This window comes from Chiloscyllium punctatum, chromosome 22, assembly GCF_047496795.1.
Source record: "Chiloscyllium punctatum isolate Juve2018m chromosome 22, sChiPun1.3, whole genome shotgun sequence".
In the NCBI taxonomy this organism is placed as follows: Eukaryota; Metazoa; Chordata; class Chondrichthyes; order Orectolobiformes; family Hemiscylliidae; genus Chiloscyllium; species Chiloscyllium punctatum.
This window is the reverse complement of record NC_092760.1, coordinates 50,476,888-50,492,775: the sequence shown is the minus strand read 5'-3', so window position 1 is coordinate 50,492,775 and position 15,888 is coordinate 50,476,888. Positions and strand designations below refer to the sequence as shown.

General features: G+C 41.5%; 1 protein-coding gene across 1 annotated transcript in view; it reads right to left on the bottom strand.

Moving 5' to 3' along the window:
• Positions 1-15,888, bottom strand: part of sbf2 (SET binding factor 2) — a 568,047-nt gene that overhangs the window by 320,011 nt on the left and 232,148 nt on the right.

Genomic DNA, 15,888 nt, shown 5'->3' with positions numbered 1-15,888 from the left:
TGAGTAAATTTTAAAACTATAAACCATAAGTACCGTGACCCTGGGGCACTGTTTTTAGAGCAAAAAGACAGTGTTATTTTCTGGGCCTGTAGATTGTAAAGGAGCAAAGATGGCCCTTAATAGAGTGATGTGCTCTTTTTGTTGGATGTGGGAGTTTAGGGAGAGTTCCCATATTACTGATGATTATGTCTGCAGGAGGTGTCTTTGATTGTGAATCCTATCATATTGCAGGGATCAGCTGGAGTGGCAGTTAGAGGAAATGAGGAACTTACAAGAGCTAGGGGTGTGATGCATGGCAGTTATAGGAAGGGAGAAAAGCCACAGATACAGTCGGGTAGATGGGTTTTAGAATGTGTATCGGGTATGAGCAGGTAGGGCAAGAGTTAAGTTCTGAGTTTTGTGAAACAAGTGGTTAAGCTGAGCATGACTCAGATCAAATAAGAACTTGCAGTTAACAACTGGGAGCTGGAGGAAAGGGTAATGGGTTAACAAGGTGGAAAAGCACTCATTATGTAGAACTGTTTAACAATATTGGAAGCATTCAGTATGCATGGTCAGTTTAACAAGGTGAAAAGTATTCATTATGTGAAGCCAGTTGAGGTTAAGAGCATTCATTGTGTAATACCAGGTGGCTTACATTTTGCTATTGACATTCGCTGACTGTAACGATCACCCAATCAATATGTATATTGCTTATCTGGATGCACTTCCCTTTAAAAACACTATATAATTCATTAAGAAATACTAGTCCAGAGAAGACTGAGGACTTATGGGTGATTGTTCTCTCTCCCTCCAGGGCCCAGAATAAAGATGAAGGAGGTAAAGCTATACTGTGACTGTGAGCATTTTGCTTTGACTGAGGGGGTGGGGGGGGAAATGGGATGACCAAAATTGGCGTAGTTGGCAGGATCCAAATGGATAGTCATGATCGGACAGTGTCTGCAATCGCCCGGAACATCAGTATCTTGAGACGGACGGGTGCACAAGGTAAGATTTTAAATCTTGGTCTCTCTTGATATTCCTCTGTGTCAGAGATGGTCCCCTCATTCAATCGCTCTCTATTCTACAGATTCTTTGAATGGTAATTAGTTCAGTTTCGCAGGCACCCTAGCAGGCAGAGGTTCAATTCTCTGTGCTGCGGGGGGGGGGGATGTTTGTTTGAGGTTCGAGTCCTCTGCACAGTACTGGGGTGGGTTTGATTGAGGTTAGAGTCTTCTGTGCAGTACAGGGGTTTGAGCCCCCTGGGTGGATTAATTTGAGGTTCAAGTCCTCTGTGCTGGGCTTCAAACTCTCTGCATTCAAGCGGGGTTCAAGCCCCCATGAGGAGTAAAGGGAGAAAGGGGTTAAAGTCCTCTACTGGTGAAATTTAAGGCTCTGCGAGTCTGTTCTGGGGGAAGAGTGTGGCTTGGATTATGGCGCCATGTGGTCTGCTGCAAGGGCTTTCTCTTTTCATAAGGGCAATTTCAGTGAGGATACAAATAAAAACGAGAAAACACTGAAATTAAGGTTGTACAAATAGTTGAGTTGAAAAAGAAAAGTCTCAATGTAAATTGTGCCATGTTGTGAATCTTTGATGTTTAAAAATTTTGGTTTGTTAAAATACTGGTTCAGAAAAAACTGTTTTGCCTTGCTTGAATCAGAATCTCAATTTAATGTGTTTTGTGGATGATGTAATAGGGCAGATTTTGTTTTTACATTGAAATTGTACAACATTAGGTCCTTTTTTAAAATTATCAAACTTGTAAACTTAAAGCAAATTGATTGAGGACCTTGAGACTGCATTGTTGCCACAATGCCATCACTGGGGGGGATGCTGGTGTAGGGTGCCGAAACATGCATTGTGACGAGGAATGTTCCCAGTTCGACTGGTCCATGTGTGCTCAGTTTTTGTAAGAAATCTAGAGTGTCGCGACAGAAGCTGGGGGTCCCCTGTACAATGGGTTGCGGCTATACAGGATATTGGTTAGGCCTCTGTTGGAATATTGCATGCAATTCTAGTCTCCTTTCTATCGGATAGCTGTTGTGAAACTTGAAAGGGTTCAGAAAAGATTTACAAGGATGTTGCCAGGGTTGAGGAGTTGAGCTATAGGGAGAGGCTGAACAGGCTGGGACTGTTTTCCCTGGAGCGTCAGAGGCTGAGGGGTCACCTTCTAGAGGTTTACAAAATTATGAGGGGCATGGGGTCAGGGAGTCCAGAACTAGACCGCATAGGTTTAAGGTGAGAGGGGAAAGGTATAAAAGAGACCTAAGGGGCAACTTTTGCAACAGAGAGTGGTACATGTATGGAATGAGCTGCCAGAGTAAGTGGTGGAGGCTGGTACAATTGCAACATTTAAGAAGCATTTGGATGCATACAAGAATAGCAAGGGTTTGGAGGGATATGCGCTGAGTGCTGGCAAATGGGACTAGATTGGGATAGGATAAATAGGCAAAGTCTTTTCCCTGGGGTCGGGGAGTCCAGAATTAGAGGACATAGGTTTAGGATGAGCGGAGAAAGATATAAAAGAGACCTACAGGGCAACCTTTTCACTCAGATGGTGGTACATGTATGGAATTAGCTGCCAGAGGATGTGGTGGAGGCTGGTACAATTGCAACATTTAAAGAGGCATTTGGATGGGTATATGAATAGGAAGGGTTTGGAGGGATATGGGCCGGGTGCTGGCAGGTGGGACTAGATTGGGTTGGGATATCTGGTCGACATGGACGGGTTGGACCGAAGGGTCTGTTTCCATACTGTACATCTCTATGACTCTATGATTCTATGCCTTCGACATAGCTAGAGGTTCTCACACAGGGTCCCAATGCCTGATACAATGGGACATCCTGGTATATTGACTTTGTGTATCTTCGGAAGGCAGTAGAAATCACCTACGCAAGAAGTACGTGGGACGAGGGCGCGTAGGGAACTCTGAAGGACTGGATCCAAAGTCCTGACCAATGTGTTTAGTTCACAGGTATCCTCTTTGGTTAGATTAACCGGTAGTTGCCTGTGGTGTTCCTGGTTGTTCTGTTATTGGTACACTTCCTTACAGTAATCGGTTTTATTCAGAATGACGATGGCTCCTCCTTTATCTACTAGATTGATGACAGTGTTGTGATTGGTTTTGAGAGCATGGATGATATTGTGTTGTGATCGCCTGATGTTTTGCTCTACCTTGTTGGTGCGGTTGATGAATCTGGCATTTATATATTTCCTGATGGTTGGTCAATGATGGTTAGTTCTTGAATGTTGAATAAATAATGTGGGGAGGCAGTGGCACAGCGCTAATGTTACTATTAATCCAGAGGGCCCAGGCTAATGCTCTGGGAACATGGTTTCAAATCCCACCATGGTAGGTGGTCATATCTGAACTCAGTAAAAGATGTAATGGAATTTAATCCTCAAAAATGCCAGCTGATGCACTTTGGAAATAACAAAGCAAGAGAGTACTTGATGAACAGCAAAACACTAGAAAGCTATAAATGCTTTCCATAGATCCCTGAAGGCGACAGGATGGGTTAATAGGGCAATTAAGGCAGCATACATTGGAGCTGTCCAAACTTTGGTTCGGCCACAGCTGGAATAACATGCACTGTTCTCATCACCACACTATAGGAAGTATATGATTGCACTGGAGAGAATGCAAAGGAGTTCTGATAAAGAAACACTGGACTATAAACATCAAGTCTGCTTTCTTCCCACAGATGCTGAAAGATTTGCTGAGTTTTTCCAGCAACTTGTTTCTGTTTCAGATCTCCAGCATCAGCAGTCCTTAATTTCATTAGGATTGGGTTGGAGAATTTTATTTTTGAAAAGAGAGGTAGGATAAGTTCAGGTTGTTTTCTTTGAAACAGAGAACGCTTGCCAGGGGTAGGTGGGGGGGGGGGGGGGGGGGGGGGGGGGGGGAGGGGTGAAACTCTATTGAGGTATACAAGATTATGAGGGGCATGAACAGGGTGAATATAGAGCAGGTGTTGAAAAGTGGTTTAGTGTCAATCGGTCAGTGTTGACTCAATAGCCCAAAGGGTCTCAACTGGGCTGCATGATTCTATAACTCTAAAGAGTAAATGTTCAGATGGCATTCTGGCATGTTTCACCAAATATTGATAGTTATCTTGGAGATCTTCACAAGTGCAGCTTCCTTACAGATCACAGAATCAAACATCCTTGCAGGCAATCTTCAAGAGAAGATTGGTTTCAGAACTGGGAAGCTTAGCTAAAAGCAAGGAGCTTCCCAATAGGTTTGTGACCTACAACTCCAAACAATATTCAAAACAGATAGTGAAATCTGATGACTGTCAGCCCAGATTAGTGGTCTCCAGCAAACGCACAGTTGTCACAGCTAACAAATACCTTGCTGAAAAAGCAAGTACCAAAGCCCTTGCAATGATCAGTTTTAAAAAGATAATCTTGCACACAATAGCAACTGAATATGAAGTCTTCATTGCACATTCTTCAATACAACATCAAGATATGCAGACCAACAGAAGTGTACAGAAGTGACATACTGATGTTGGCTTTATATTTGATTAATATTTACAGGAAGGGTTTCAACAGTCAAGTCGACCAATGCAATAACAAAAAGATGGGGTACTGGGCTAATGGTCGGATACTTGGTAGTGTGGATGAGCAGAGGGATCTTGGTGTCCATGTACACAGATCTCTGAAAGTTGCCACCCAGGTAAATAGTGCGGTGAAGGCGGCATATGGCGTATTGGCTTTTATTGGTAGAGGAATTGAGTTCCGGAGTCCCTGAGGTCATGTTGCAGTTGCATAAGACTCTGGTGTGGCCTCATCTGGAGTATTGTGTGCAGTTTTGGTCGCCATACAATAGGAAGGATGTGGAGGCACTGGAACGGGTGCAGAGGAGGTTTACCAGGATGTTGCCTGGTATGGTAGGAAGATCGTATGAGGAAAGGCTGAGGCACTTGGGGTTGTTTTCATTGGAGAAAAGAAGGTTTAGGGGTGACTTGATAGAGGTGTACAAGATGATTAGGGGTTTAGATAGGTTCTCATGGTCAACCCTTTTTCCATGTATGGAGTCAGCTATTACGAGGGGGCATAGCTTTAAATTAAGGGGTGGTAGGTATAGGACAGATGTTAGGGGTAGGTTCTTTACTCAGGGAGTCGTGAGTTCATGGAATGCCCTGCCAGTAGCAGTGGTGGACTCTCCCTCTTTATGGGCATTTAAGCGGGCATTGGATAGGCATATGGAGGAGAGTGGGTTAGTGTGGGTTAGGTGGGCTTGGATCGGCGCAATATTGAGGGCCAAAGGGCCTGTACTGCGCTGTATTCTTTTATGTTCTAAACAATGTACCCAGGACCTGACTTCAACAGTAAGTTTAAAGCTCTGACACAGCCTAGTAAGACAATGAATCTCATGCATATATTTCATTACTCTCTACTTAACCTTGCACAACATATAGAAGCAGCACTTTCCCTAATTGCCCCCATTGTCTTGTAATTTTCAAAAAGATTGAAAGTGTATCTGTACATTATTGATGATAAAAATGTTTTGTTAAAGCTTTTCTCCGTGCACTAACTAGGGTAATTTAAAATCCACTAGCTCTGAATGCTCATCAGCAGAAATATTTGTCAGTTGATGAAACTTTAAGCTTGGTGTTGGCATTACAACATTTCAATGTTTATGCTCCTAGTAACGTAACTCAATCATATACAGTGATCATAACCCACTGAAATTTGCAGAGAAATTTAAGGACAAAAATACTAGATGTTAGATGGAGCTTGTTGTTACAGCCATTCAATTTGAAAACTGTACATGTGGCAGGACACAATAACGTGATTACCGATACTTGATTGAGAAAGTGAGGCTTTCGATGGCAGGAGTAAAACAGACAAACCAAATGTAGTAAAGCATGTTTGCATGTTTATTGTCAATGTAATGTATATGGGTGTTGCAGAGTACTAACAATTTAAGATTAAGGTGCTTTTAAATGAAGCCACCTTTGGATATTGTTTGCTCCTTTTTTTTAAAAGGAGGAAGATGTGACAATGCTGCTCCTTTAATAAGATTATGTTGTCCTTTTTATTTTTCCAGAGAGGTCATAAAAGACACAGACTGAAAAGTTTAAGCTGAATGATTTTAGGGCCAATTTGAAAATACTGCCTCAGACAATAAACTTTCAAGGTTTTGAGGGATAAAAAAAAACACTTGTCCAATGAAAGGAGAGTGGCCAGTTCTCCCAGCTCAGCCTTACTCTAGTTTGGTTTGGTTTTTAGCAGTAGTGTTGAAAAAGCTGCTGGATCCCAAAGAAGCAGGACCATGGTGATCTCTCTCCGACTTCTCTCCTGTAAAAACCTGTGTTTGATTTTACCTTTTGTGCCAATGGGTGTTTATGGAGTTTGTTCTAAGAATTGGGAACAGCATCATTAAGTTGGTATAGTCTGTTGGGTTTTCAGATAGTTAAGTTATTTGGTATTCTGTTCTCTTTCCTTTGTGTTTCATTTGGTAATCTTGTAAATAAATTCTGTTTTATTTAAAACGATGTGGTTTGACCAACTGTATCCCTCCTGGAATATCCGTGTTACACGTGCTTAAAACAATTGGCAAATTTAGGTTCTGCACTAGTTTCTTGAAAAGATTTGAGGCGGTCTGGCCTGGTCCAGAACACAATAGTGATCTGATTACACTAATTCCATTTTCAGCATTTGTGAATGCATTCCAGATTTCCACCACCTTCAAAATGAAAAAAATTCCAGTTTTCTTCTCAGCCATCTAACCTCTGTCCTCAAGGTATTAATCCCTCTATTAGTGGTAAAAGTGTCTTATAATCTTATACACCTTGATCAGGCCACCCCTCAACCTTCCCTGCTCCAAGGAAAACCAATCCAACCTATGTCTTCTTTCTTTCAACCTCGGCTGCATCTCTTCTTCACCCTTTCTTGCATAATCACAGTGTTAACATCTAATATGGTCTGAAGAAATGGTCGAAGTCTAAAGCACAGATGAAACTGCATTATAGAAAACAACAAAGGTCCTGTACTTGGAAAACCTATCATGTTGTAATTTATGTTGTTTGGGACTTTTTTTTATTGCTTCAATGGAACATAGCCCCTCCATTAAAGGAAAAAGTTGCCTTATTGAAAACAGAGAATATAAATTTAGAACACAAAAAGTTAATTGGGTTAAAATTGCATGGACAGGCTGCTCATGCAGCTTGTAAAAGATTAAAACTGTTAATGAGAATGTAGGAACATAGCTTGGAGAGTACGATAAACTCATAAAAGAGATAAGTGGAAGGTGTGGGACTTGTAAGAAACATTGAAGGACACTGATATGCCCCATAGCAAGTCTTCCCTTTGCAAGAGATCTGAACGAGGTAGTGCTCATGGATTTCAAATTACGTTATAAAGAAAAACATCATTTAACTTTACATTTTATTGATTTGGCAATGAGATTTTGTCAGTGAGTAATGATAAATGGTAAAGTTAAGAAATAAAGTAATGGTGAAGTGGATAGTGACCATATGTGGACCACTAGCAAACTCTCTCATTGATAGTGTGGGTATTTAGAGAGCACAAGAGAAAGAGCATGCCAAAAAGAAAGATGGTTTGAACTAGTGTGGGCAGTATATGCTAAAATTTTGATGCAGCTAGTGGGACAATATAGTCATCTCAGTTAGCTTCTGGTAGCAATCTAAAGTATCATCAGGTAACACTAGAGTCAGGAAGTGTCCCAGAAGACTGGAAAATCACTCATGTAAATCCCTATTTAAGAGGAGAGCAAGGCAAAAGACGGGAAATGTTATGGTGATTAGCCTGACCTCAGTCAGTAAAACTTTGGGGTCCATTGTGAAAGATGAGATTTCTGAATACTTGGAAGTGCATGGAAAAAATAGGACAAAATCAACATGGTTTCATCAAGGGGAAGTCATGCTTGACAAATCTGTCAGAATTCTTTGACGAGGTAAGAAGCAGGCTAGACTAAGGAGAGCCAATGGGTGTTACCTATCTGCACTTCCAGAAGGCCTTTGATAAGGAACCATACAGGCGGCTGCTGAGTAAGATAAGGGATCATGGTGTTAGAGTCTAAGTACTAGCATAGATAGAAGATTGCTGTCTGGCAGAAGTCAGAGTGGGGTCAAAAGGGTTCTTATCAGGAAGGAAGCCGGTGACTAGTGGGTGTTCCACAAAGGTCGGTATTGGGACTACAACTTTTCACTTTATACATTAATGACCTAAATGGAGGAACTAAGGGCATTCTGGCTAAGTTTGCAGATGATACAAAAGATATGAGGAGGTAGGGAGGCTGCAGAAAGACTTAGACAGGTTAGGTGCATGAGGAAAAAAGTGGCAGATGAAATACAATGTGGGAAAGTGTGAGGTCATGTACATTGATAGGAAGCATACAGGCATAGACTATTTTCTAAATGAGAAAGAATTCAGAAGTCTGAAGTGCAAAGAAACTTAGGAGTTCTCGACCAGGATTTTCTCAAGGTAAACTTGCAGGTTGAGTCAGTAGTTAAGAAGGCAAATATAATGTTGTCATTCATCTCGAGAGAACTAGAAGAAAAAGCAGGGATGTACTTCTGAGGCTTTAAAAGGCTCTGGTCAGATCACATTTAGAGTACTGTGAGCAATTCTGAGCTCCATATCTCAGTAAAAATGTACAGAACTGGGTCCAGAGGAAGTTCACAAGAAATAATCCCAGTAATGAAGACTTAACATATGAGGGTTGTTTGAAGACTCTGGGTGTATGCTTGATGGAGTTCAGAAGGATTGGGGGGAGGGGTGGGGATATCTGATTGAAACTTTCAGAATATTGAATGGCCTGGACAGAGTGGATGTTGGGAAGATGTTTCCATTAGCAGAAGACACAAGGAACTGGGGGCACAGCTTTAGATTAAAAGGAAGACCTTTTAGAACAGAGATGAGGAGTAACCCCTTCAGTCAGAGGGTGGTGAATATGTAGAATTCATTGCCACAGAAGGCTGATGAAGAGTCTTTGCCTGAAACGTCGATTTTCCTGCTCCTCAGATGCTGCCTGACCTGCTATGCTTTTCTAGCACCTCTCTAATCTAGACTCTGATCTCCAGCATTTGCAGTCCTCACTTTTGCCACAGAAGGCTGTGGAGGTCAGGTCATTGAATACACCGTGGGCAGCACGGTGGCACAGTGGTTAGCACTGCTGCCTCATAGCGCCAGAGACCCGGGTTCAATTCCCGCCTCAGGCGACTGACTGTGTGGAGTTTGCACGTTCTCCCCGTGTCTGCGTGGGTTTCCTCCGGGTGCTCCGGTTTCCTCCCACACTCCAAAGATGTGCAGGTCAGGTGAATTGGCCATGCTAAATTGCCCGTAGTGTTAGGTAAGGGGTAGATGTAGATGTAGATGTAGGGGTATGGGTAGGTTACGCTTCAGTGGGGCGGTGTGGACTTGTTGGGCCGAAGGGCCTGTTTCCACACTGTAAGTAATCTAATCTAATCTAATCTAATCTACATTTTAAACAGACATAGGTCTTGATCGCCAAGGGGATCAAAGGTTACAGGGAGAAAAGTCAGGAAAATTGGGTTGAAAAACCTATCAGCCATGATTGAATGGCAGAGTAGACTCGATGGGCAGAATGGGCTAAATTCTGATCCTATGTCTTTTGGTCTAATGACCAGCTTGGAAAGGGGCTACAATTAGTTATGTCTTCAGAGCATTTGAAAGCACTGCATGCAGACAAAGACTTTCATTAAAGCTGCAGTGTCAAAGAACGTGCCAAGCCTTAGGTAAGAAATTTAATCTGGGAGCTATGATTTATCATAGAGAATGGGGCTTAAAGAGTGGGAAGGTTACTGGTAAAGATGGAAAACTAATTAATGTACATCATGGGAATCAGAGTGTCAGTGACACTCTTCAAGACTGTTTGGCATGAATTACAAATTTGCAGATTCTGAAGGATTTCTAGAGGAGCTAGTCACTTCCCAGATACAAATGTTACACACCTGAGGATCAAACTGCTACATTTGACAGTTTTGGCCTTATAATGGACAGTTCAATTCTGACCGTCAACATGAGGCAATTTCTCCCAAAAGTCACCTGCCAAAAGTGGGCATCAAAGTCAAATATTTACCAGAAGGGATTAATCAATTGGAAAGATGTGATTATTGACAGTAGAGCAGGTAAGACCTCTTGAACCATAAAAGCTAGGTGAATGTACAAGAAAAGCAGAAGTTTAGACCCATAGATTGAGAACATGAAGTACAAAGACGAAGGCAGAAGAGGTGGTATAAGCTCAAACAGGGGTCCAGGAAAGAAGTATGCCAGCAGAAAGAAATCTCAAATCATAGAAAAGAAATCCTACTAATAGGAGGGGGAGGCCAAACGATGGCAGTCTAGAAAGAGATAGAAGACAAGAGAGAGGACACAGTTTAACAAGGTCAACAAATACATTACAAACTAGGAATTCCACCAGTAGCAGAAAGCCATATAATCAGATAGTCTTAGTGGCCATGATGTTAACATAAGAAATAGGAGCAGGAGTAGGCCATGTAGCCCTTGAGACTTTTCCACTGTTCTATAAGATCATGGCTGATCTTTTCATGGCAGCTCCACTTACTCACCCACTCACCATAACTTTAATTTTGCTTTACTGTTCAAAAATCTGTCTTTGCCTTAAAAACATTCAACGAGGTAGCCTCAACTGCTTCACTGGGCAGAGGATTCTATAGATTCACAACTCTTTGGGTGAAGAAGTTGCTACTAAATCTGGTCTCCCTTATTTTGAGGCTATGAACCTCTCGTTCTAGTTTCACTGCAAGTGGAAACAACCTTCCTGCTTTTATCTTATCTATTCCCTCCATAATTTTGTATGTTTCTATAAGATTTCCTTATTCTTAATTCCAATGAATATTAGTTGCAGTCTACTCAATCTCTCCTCATTTGCCAACTCTCTCAATTTGTAAATCAACTGAGTGAATCCTTTGCGCTCCAGCTGGCTACTAAACAAATGAAATATCTCTATTCAAAGAAGCTCAAAATTCTATGTGTTTCACTAATTATTTTCATACTACGTCCTGTCACTTTCAAAGATCTCGGCTTGTGAACCTCAGTTCCTTCTATCCCTGTACACTATTTTGAACTGTTAGCTGGTCCTATTACTTCCAAAGGAGTTGAATTCCAGACATGAAGTGAGAGTCACTGCTCTTGAAATCAAGGCCACATTTGACCAAGTGTGGCATCAAGAAACGCTAGGAAAACTGGTGTCAATGGGAATCAGGGAAAAGTTGTTCACTGGTTGGAGCCATACATGATACAAAGAAAGATGGTTGTGATGGTTACAGATCGGTCATCTCAACTCCAGGATCTCTCTGCAGAGTTCCTCAGGGTACTGTCTTGGCCCAATCATCTTCAGCTGCTCCATCAATTATTTACTCTCCATGACAAGGTCAGATGTGGGGATGTTCATTGACAACTAAATAATGTTCAGCACTATTCACTAAAATTACTGAAGCAATTCAGGTTCAAATGCTGCACGATCTGAACAATATCCTGATGTGGGCTGTCAAGTGGCCACAGAAGTACCAGCCAATGACCACTTGCACCAAGACAGAATCTAACCATTGCCCCTTAACATTCAATGGCATTACTGCCAATGACTCCCCCACTACCAACAGCCTGTGATTTATCACTGATCAGAAACTGAATTTGATCTGTTACACAAGTGCTGTGGTTTCAAGAACAGGTCAGAGGTTAAAAAACATGTATTGAGTAATTCTCCTTTTGACACTCAAAGTCTGTCCATCATGTACAAGGCATAAGTCAGGAGTGTGATGGAATATTCCTCATTTGCTTGGAGGAGTGCAGCGCCAATAGCACTAAAGAAGCTTGACATCAGCCAACTCAAAGCAGCCCAAAAAAATTCACTCCCTACACCAACAATGTTCAATTGCAGCAATGTGCACCACTTACAAGATGCACTACAAAAGTTCTCATAAGTTCCTCAACAGGGCTATCAAACCCATGACCACTATTATTTAGAAAGACAAGAACACATACAAGGGAACGCCACCACCTTCATGTTCCCTGCTAAGCTACGCACCATTCTAATTTTGAAGCATAACTCATTCCTTCAGTATTTCGGGGTCAAAATCTTGCAGCTCCCTCTCCAACAGCACTGTGGAACTACACACAAGGAAATGGAACACAGTAGTTCAAGATGACAGCTCACTGTCATCTTTCATGGGTAAATAGGGATGGGCCATCCAGCAACACATTCCATGAATTCATTTTCAGAAATGCATTACCTCACATCTACAGAATGATAGAGACACAGTCATGCAGCACAGGAACAGTTTTTGCAGTTCAGCTCATCTGCACCAAACAGACATGCCAATCTGACCAAGTCCCATTTGCCAGCATTTGGCCCATATCCTTCTAAGCCCTTCCTATTCATATACCTACCCAGATACCTTTTAATTGTTGTAATTGTACTTGCCTCCATCACTTCTTCTGGAGTCTCGTTACAGATACACACCATGTTCTGCATGAAAAAGTTACCTCTTATTTGTATTAAATTCCATCCACTGATTCTGCCAGCCTATTTCTGTCCTGTTAAAGATTCAAAGCTTCCAGGTCCAGATTATATGGTTTCAAAGATACAGAGGGAAGTAAGGGTGGAAATTTTGGAGACGTCGACCATAATCTTTCAATTCCCCTTACATACAGAAGTCATGCCAGACGCCTGATCTAGTATAGCCTAGAAATTTGTGGGAAGTTAGGGAGGAAATTGAGGAGCCCCTTATAGGAATATTTGTCACATCTATAACTACAGGTGAGGTGCCAGATAATTGGAGAATGGCTAATGTTGAACATTTGTTTAAGGAGGAATGGAAGGAATTATCGACCTTAGAGTCTGACTTCAACAGTGGGCATGTTGTTGAAAGTGATTCTGAAAGATAGGACTTATATGCATTTGGAGAGGCAAGGTCCGATGAGGGATAGTCAGCATGGTTTTCAGAGACGAAAATCAGAGAGCTGTATAGCTGGAAACAAACCTAATGGTCCAACTTGTCCATGCCAACCAGTTTCACTTGCCAGCTTTTCACCAATACCCCTCCAAACCCTTCCTATTCATGTACCCATCCAGATGCCTTTTAAATGTTGTAAATGCATCAGCTTCCACCACTTCCTTTGGCAGCTCATTCCATACACGCACCACTCTGTGTGAAAAGTTGCCCCTTAGCTCCCTTTTAAATCTTTAAATCGTTCTCAGCTTAAACCTATGCCCTGTAGTTCTGGACTTCCCCAAACGGAAGAAAATACCTTGGTTATTCACCCTATCCATGCCCCCCACCTCATGATTTTATAAACTTGTACAAGGCCACCCCTCAGCCTTTGACGCTCCAGGGAAAAAAGCCCCAGCCTATTCAGCATCTCCCTTTGGATCTAACCCTCCAACACTGGCAACATCCTTGTAAATCTTTTCTGAACCCTTTCAGGTTTCATAACATCCTTCCATTAGGAGAGATCATAATTGCATGCAGTACTCTAATAGTGGCCTAACCAAGGTCTTGTACACCAGCAACATGACCTCTCAACTCCTGTACTCAAAGAACACTGATCAATAAAAGACTAGCATACCAAACACCTTCTGCATTATTCTTAATACCTGCGACTCCACTTTCATGGAACTGTGAACCTGCGTTCCAAGAATTCTTTGTTCAGCAACACTTCCCAGAACCTCACCTGGTATACATCCTGCCCTAATTTGCCTTTGCAAAATGCAGCACCTCACATTTCTCTAAATTAAACTCCATCTACCACTCCTCAGCTCATTGGCCCATATGATCAAGATCCCACTGAACTCCAAGGAAATCATCTTCGCTGTTTACTACACCACCAATATTGGTGTCATCTGCAAACTTATCAACCATACCTCCTATGATCACATCCAAATCATTTATGTATAGTGGAACCTCTATTATCCGGCATTCAATTATCTGAATTTCGGATTATCTGGCAAGACTGCAAGGTCCCGATGCTTGGCTAAATTTTGTTATCCAGCATTTAATTATCCGGAATTCGATTAACCAAACAAAATACTCCACACCTGTGTTCTTCAGATAATTGAGGTTCCTCTGTAAATAACAAAACAAGTGGACCCTGCACCAATCCTCGTGACACACCACTGAACACAGACTTCCAGTCCGAAAGGCAACCCTCCACCAGCCCTACCTTCGAGCCAGTTCTGTTTCCAAATGATCAGTTCTCCTTCTATTCCATGTGACCTAACCTTGCCAATTAGTCTACCATAGGGAACCTTGTCGAACACATTCTTACTGAAGTCCACAGCCTTTCTCAAGTAAGGAGACCAAAACTGTACACTGTCTTCCAGGTGTGGCCACACCAGTAGCCTATACAGCTGCAGCATAAAATTTTCCTGTTTTTAAATTCCATCCCCCTCGCAATGAAGGACAATATTCTATTTGCCTTAATTACCTGCTGCACCTACAAACCAACTTTTGTCATTCATGCACAGATATATGCAGGTCCCTCTGCATAGCAGCATACTGCAATTTTTTACCATTTAAATAATAGTTCATTTAGTGGTTATTCCTGCCAAAATGGATGACCTCACATTTACAAATATTGTACTCCATGTGCCAGACCTTTTCCCATTGTCTTAACCTACCTATATGCCTCTGCAGACTTTCAGTGCCCTCTGCACACATTGCTCTATCATTCATTTTAGTGTTATTTCAAAACTTTGACCCTATACATTCGGTTTGCAACTGCAAATCATAAATATGTATAAATTGTAAATAATTGCAATCCCAACATTTATTCTTCGGGCACACCACTAGCTGCTGATCACCAACCAGAAAAACATAATTTATCCCCACTCTTCACTTTCTGTTTGTTAACTAATTCTCTATCTACGCTAATACATTACCTGTAATGCCATGTACTTTTACCTTATGCAGCAGCCTAGTTAAATGCCTTTTGGAAATTGAAATACACCACATCCACTGGTTCCCTGTTGTTCACCGTGCTCATAATGCCCTCAATGAATTCCAATAAATTAGTTGAACACAACCTGCCTTTCATAAACCCATGTTGCATCTGCCTAATGGGACAATTATATCCAGCTGTCTCACTATTTCCTCCTTGATGATAAATTCAAGCATTTTCCCCACTACAGAAGTTAAGCCAATAGGCCTACAGTTACCTGCCTTTTGTCTACCTCCATTTTTAAACGTGGTGACATATTTGTTCAAACAAGAAGTCAGGTTAATAAAATATTCCAAAAAGCTAGAACTACTAAACTGCTAAGGTACTAGTTATGGGTCCTATCACATAGGTGGACAAGTACCAAAAATGCATCCCCAGATGGAATTTAAGGCTAAAGCAAGGCTAATGGCATGACGTTTCAAATAAAAACTGGGGAAATAAGATATAAGTAGATTCACCTGTAACAGGAAAAGTAATTTTGAATGTTCTGGCTTTGTTAGAATCAAACATTAAGGAAGTTGATCAGTTGATATTAATGTTGCATTTCTGCAGAAAGATTAACTTAAGAGGGAATACTTCTTTATACTCCAAAAGAGGCACCAAATGCAATGGGAAACACTGGAAATTAAATAATGGTGTGTATGGCCTAAATTATGCCTCCAGAGGTTGGTACTTTTCAGTAAGGTCTGTCTTATTAAATCTGACTTTTGCTCAGTTAAAAGCAGACCATTACTGGCACCAGATGGGGCAGCATCCAGGAATCTTTATTATTCTTTACGTAGATAATTTCTGATGGGGTAGAAGTTATGAATTTGAAAATATTGTCATGAATGATCTTAATGCAGAATTCCAATCAGGCTCCTGAATCTTTTTATGTACAATGCATTGGAAGACAGGCAGGAATGGATCAAATATCACTTTCCATCACCAATATTTGTAAAATGTTATCTCT